This window comes from Dromiciops gliroides, chromosome 2 (assembly GCF_019393635.1).
Source record: "Dromiciops gliroides isolate mDroGli1 chromosome 2, mDroGli1.pri, whole genome shotgun sequence".
NCBI classification, from domain to species: Eukaryota; Metazoa; Chordata; class Mammalia; order Microbiotheria; family Microbiotheriidae; genus Dromiciops; species Dromiciops gliroides.
The window spans coordinates 200,663,485-200,669,413 of record NC_057862.1 but is presented as its reverse complement, the minus strand read 5'-3'; positions in this window follow the sequence as shown (position 1 = coordinate 200,669,413).

The window sequence follows — 5,929 nt, the reverse complement described above, 5'->3', positions numbered from 1 at the left end:
GTACTTAGAGTGTTACAATTGCATTTGATCTGAGTTCTCTTGTCTTTTGTTGTTGTCGTCACTGATAATTTCCTAGTTATTGCTTACATTTGTTCTAAAGGAATGTTTTTCATACTTAACAGCAAAGAGCAGAGCCAGCTACAGAGGGACTTAACTGGACTTAACTAGTTGAAAACAAACAATTCATCTGGTCACCAAACAAATAAATCAATCAGGGGCACCTAGGTGGCGCAGTGGATAAAGCACTGGCCTTGGATTCAGGAAGACCTGAGTTCAAATTTGACCTCAGACACTTGATACTTACTAGCTGTGTGACCCTGGGCAAGTCACTTAACCCCAATTACCTCACCAAAACAAACAAACAAACAAATCAATCAAAAAGCTTTTATTAAGCATTTACTCCATTGCCAAGTACTGCACTATATGCTGGGGATACAAAGAAAGGTTAAAAATCAGTTCTTAGTTGTCTGGCAGCTCACATTCTGATGGGGGAGATAATACAAATCACAAGGAGTATTCAATATGTATATAGAGTAGATAGTAGGTATCCTTTCAGTGGAAGGCACTAGGCTGAGAGCCCTGGGAAAGACCTCTAGCACAAAATAGAATTTGAGCTGAGACTTGAAAGAAGCCAGAGAATCTAAAAAACAGAGATGAAGAAAGTGAACAGTCTAGGGATGGGGAACAGCCAGTGCAGATTTTGTAAGCCTTCTCAATGTGACATTTCTGCTCATGGGAGACTTGCCTCAGGGTGGAAACTCATGTCAGAGCAATGCCAGGAACTCAGTGTGCCTAATTGGAGGCTCGGCTCAGCTCAGTTCAGCTCCTTAGCCTTTGCTCATCTACTCTGGTGCATTGCTTTTTAAGTAAATAGGATCTTAGTTTTGAAGCAAGAGATGGATTTTTGATGATATGTTTAAAACCTCCTAAAAGAATTCCATCCCAATGGGGGAAAAGATTCTTCTGGCTTTTACTCAACCCTATTATCAAGAGAACACAAAATGCAGTTTATAACAATGCTTGATGGTTCTCAGATACTGTTACATATGGGTGTGGCACTTTCTCCAGATAAAGCCTTTTCACATTCTGAGAATTGGTTGTTGTAATAGGTCACATTTTATTAAGCTTTTAAAGCTTTTAAAATGCTGTCTAGTCTGGAGAGAAAAAAAGAGGCCTTTCATATGGTGAAAGCCGCTATAAAGAAGTAAGTTTTTGCCAAAAAGTTGGTTGTTAGAAGCTTCTTGCATTTAGGGATTGTTTCATTTATTACATTTGTATTTACATCATTCAGCTCAGTGCCTGGCACATAAGGTGCTTAATAAATGTTTGTTGATTGATTATAAGGGTCGGGGGTTGAGGAAGGATGGCTCCTAGTGTAGATTCCTGGGTTAAACCCCAGGATACGCCTCAGATATAACAACAAAGACCCAAGATATATTTGAAAACACAGGCATGAAGCCCTTTCATATGATATTTGGTTGTAGTCTCAAGATACCCTAGCAAAGATCTAGAGTTTAGAATCTGAAACTCTGGAAAGAGACCTGATAGACTATTTAAATTATCTCATTGGTCATGTTACTAGTATTCTGGAGGACAGGGCATTAGAGATATTCAAATCAGTCAACTGGTTAATGGATGTTTTTTCTAGGTTACCAAATGTTGAACTTGGACACAGAGGTATCCTATTCATTCCTGAACAGGAATACTTTCCAACACATCACCAAAATGTGGCTCTCTAAGCCCACAAGCTACAGAAATTAATTGGTGGGAAAGATCTTGTGGCCTGCAGTACTAGTGAAAATGGCTTTCTGACCTGGAAGGACTTAAATGAACTGATGCTGAGTGAGATGAGCAGAACCAGAACATTGTACACAGTATCAACAACACTGTGTGTTGATCAGCTGTGATAGACTTGACTTTTCTCAGCAATACAATGGTCCAAGATAGTTCCAAAGGACTCATGATGGAAAATGCTCTCCAAATCCAGAAAAAAAAAAAAAAGAACTGTGGCATCTAGATGCAGATTGAACCATACTATTTCTATTTGTTTTTGTTTTTCCCTTTTGCTCTAATTCTTCTTTTACAGCATGACTAATGCAGAAATATGTTTAATGTGATTGTACATATATAACCTATATCAGATTGCTTGCTGTCTTGGGGAGAGGAGAGGGAAGGGAGGGAGGGAAAAAAATTTGAAACTAGAAATCTTATAAAAACAAATGTTGAAAACTATCTCTACATGTAACTAGAAACTACTTTTATGATTAAAAAAAAAAAGAAAAAGAAAATGGTTTTCTGGAATAGGTGAGGTATGAATAAGGGCCTTGAAGGGTAAGATAGTATTTACACATAGAATAAAGTAGGAACAATTTAAGTGGGGAAAAGCATGAGCAAAAAAGGACAGGCAGCTGGGATAGAGAATTAATGTAAGGGAATAATAGAAGATGAGGTCTGAAGGGTTGTGATAACAGCATTTATTGAACACTTACTATGCACCAGGAACTGTGCTAAGTGTTGGTGATACAAATAATGGAAAAAATAGTCCCTGTCTTCCAGGAACTCACATTCTGGTGAGGGAGTCAAAATACAAATAGGAAAGGGATCTGATTGAGAGATGTGAAGGTAAAAACAATGAGACTCAGCAACATAAGATACATAGGGTGAGTGTGAATTGAGAATGACAAAAAAATTGTGAGCTTGGCAAGATGATTTCAGAAAGACCTGGAAAGACTTATATGAACTGATGTATACTGAAGTAAGCAGAACCAAGAAAACATTGTGCACAGAGACTGAAATATTGTTTGATGAAGAACTGTGAATGATTTAACTGTTCTCAACAATACAATGATCCAAGACAATCCCAAATGAGTAATAATGAAACATACTATTCACCTCCAAAGAACTGATATTGGTTGAACACAGACTGAAGCACGCTATTTCACTCTCATTTTTTTCTTTTATTCAAATTTTCTTGTACAAAATGACTAATATGGTAATGTTTTAGATAATTGCACATGTATAACCCATAACTGATTGATTAGCACCTCAGGGAGAGGGGAGGGGAGGAAAAGAAGGAGGGATAAAATTTGGAACTCAAAACTATAAATAAAAATGTTTATTATGAAAAATAAAAGTCATATGCATTACTCTTAATAAACTGTTTTTACTTGAAAAACATTGTGAGCTTGGGTAAATGAGAATATTTATGCCTTCTAAAATAGGAAAGTTAGAAAGAGGGAAGAGGTTGGGGGAAGGAGGGGGTGGCTGGAGATGGTTGGTTGTTTTGGACAAGATGAATTTGAGACACCTATGGGACATATGGTTTGGGATATTTTTCATTTATTTATTTATCTATTTATTTAGCAAGGCAATGAGGGTCAAGTGACTTGCCCAAGGTCCCACAGCTAGTAAGTGTCAAGTGTCTGAGGCCAGATTTGAACTCGGGTTCTCCTGAATCCAGGGCCAGTGCTTTATCCACTGTGCCACCTAGCTGCCCTATGGTTTGGGATATTAAAGAGACAGCTGGTGATGGGAAACTGGAGCTCAGGAGAGTTGTAAGTACCTGGACAGAACTAGCAATCAGTTTCACAGAGACAACTGAACCCATGGGAAATTGTGATCAACAAACTGGACAGCATAGAGAGAAAATAAAAGAGGGTTCAGGACAGAGCTTTGGGGAAAACTCAAGGCTAGCTAGTGGCAGTAACCTGGATGAAGAGCCAACAAAGGAACCCAGAGTATCTACTCTAGCAGATGGTAACTGGGGTTTGGGACCTTTTGGACCACTGGTGGCCACTGTGGCTGAAGTGCTTATTAGCTGCTATTCTTTTCAGAGGCAGGGAGCAGAAAGATATGGAGAAATTCTAGGAGGGTCATGGATCAGGCAGCAACAACCGCTGACTGCACCTGTCTCTGGTGCTTGAGAAACCATTTGCCCTGGTTATGGAAACTACCCTGTGGCCAATGCTGCAACAGGAGTACCAAACCAATCTCAAGGTCACAGATGTAAATAGCTTCTGGAACTGGAGAGTGGCCAAGGCTCTGACTTCCTCCAGGATAGCAGGCAAGAAGGATAAACTACCTTCTTGTCCTTCCCATATCTCTCTTACTTGCATAGTTGACCCCAAGCAAGTCTCAGACATGCAATACTTTCCCTTGGTCTTTCCTATGATCTTTGGGAGGCAAGGATGACAAGTGCTTGTGAATAGTCTATGCAACATCCTGAGAGGGAGCAATAGGAGAAGATTATAATAGAAAGAGATTTTAGGAGACAACAGGGCAATCTTGGAGAAATACTTATGTTCATTGTAATTTTGCTGTTTAACAAAGCATGTGGCTGATGAAAATGGGCTGCTTGTGTAATATGAATACAGAGGATCCAGTCTTAGCCAGGTCTAGAAGAATGGATTGTCCCCTATTTTTTTTTTTTTTGTGAGGCTGTTGGGGTTGAGTGACTTGCTGAGAGTCACACAGCTAGTAGGTAGGTGTTAAGTGTCTGAGGCCGGATTTGAACTCAGGTCCTCCTGAATCCAGGGCCAGTGTTTTATCCAATTGTCCCCTATTTTTATAATCCCAAGCAACATTTTACACAAACCCCTAGGCTAGAATTTAGTCAGTGAGAGAATTTCCTTCTGACTGGGTCATTTGAAGTCATGCTGCTTCATCAGGGTAGGAGATTTCTTATAAGTATCAAAGAGGATCTCCTATGAATGAGTCAGAGAGAATTTGATGGGTCCACTGGGCTGATGGTTCCCATACAGTACCTCTGAACGGACAAATTATGATTACACTTTCTCAGTGGCTAATTGTAAAATGATGACTCTTCCTGTGGTCTTGAGGAAAGCAGGACATTGTGAGTGAAAATTTCCCCTAGTCCTAAGTTTCTTAGTGATTTTACACTTTAGTAGCTGATAATGCTTTGAGTGATAGACTATTGGAAAAGATGTAAAAGTAGACTTTGGTCTACTTCTGTTCTATGTATGTAATTTACAAAGACATTTTTATAGCTTCATTATATTATATAGTATGCTTTAGAAGCTTCTTTAGATGATGAGGAATTAAGTGTAGGTCTAGTTTGCTTTAACTACAGACAAGATGCACAATAGCTAATAATGCTAGAAACATACTTATATAGGTTACATTTTGTTGGTTAAAAATGTGTAATCAGGGGGCAGCTAGATGGCGCAGTGGTAAAGCACCGGCCCTGGATTCAGGAGTACCTGGGTTCAAATCTGGCTTCAGACACTTGACACTTACTAGCTGTGTGACCCTGGGCAAGTCACTTAACCCTCATTGCCCTGCCAAAAAAAAAAAAAAAAAAAGAGCTTTGACTATTCAATTAAAAAAAAAATGTGTAATCAAATTAAAGGTCAACTTATTAAAAATAGATGGAATTAACCAATCAGAATTGTTAAAGATAATACAAAAGTATATGAAAAGTAATTATTGCGGGGCAGCTAGGTGGCATAGTAGATAGAGCACCAGCCCTGGATTCAGGAGGACCTGAGTTCAAATCGGGCCTCAGACAGTTAACACTTACTAGCTGTGTGACCCTGGGAAAGTCACTTAACCCCAACTGCCCCCCCCCCAAAAAAAGAAAAGAAAAGTAGTTATTGCAAATGATGTGTCATGTATGCTGTTGAGGGATAAAATGTACGCTATTAAGGGAGGAAATGCATGCTATTTCTTCATATTCGAGGCACAAATAATGCAAACGTTTACCCCTTTTGCCTTAAAAAGAGTATGATGCTGTAAGTATATAGGGACAAATGCCATTATAGCAAACATTTTATTTCTTGACTTAGGGCATAAATATTCATGGATCCTGAAGCTTAGGGTCTTTGGGTCCTAGACTTGAGACTGACTTTATTGTAAGACAGGATTCCTCTCTCAATAAACCTATTTTCTTTGTCTTGGAGACTCTGGTTTT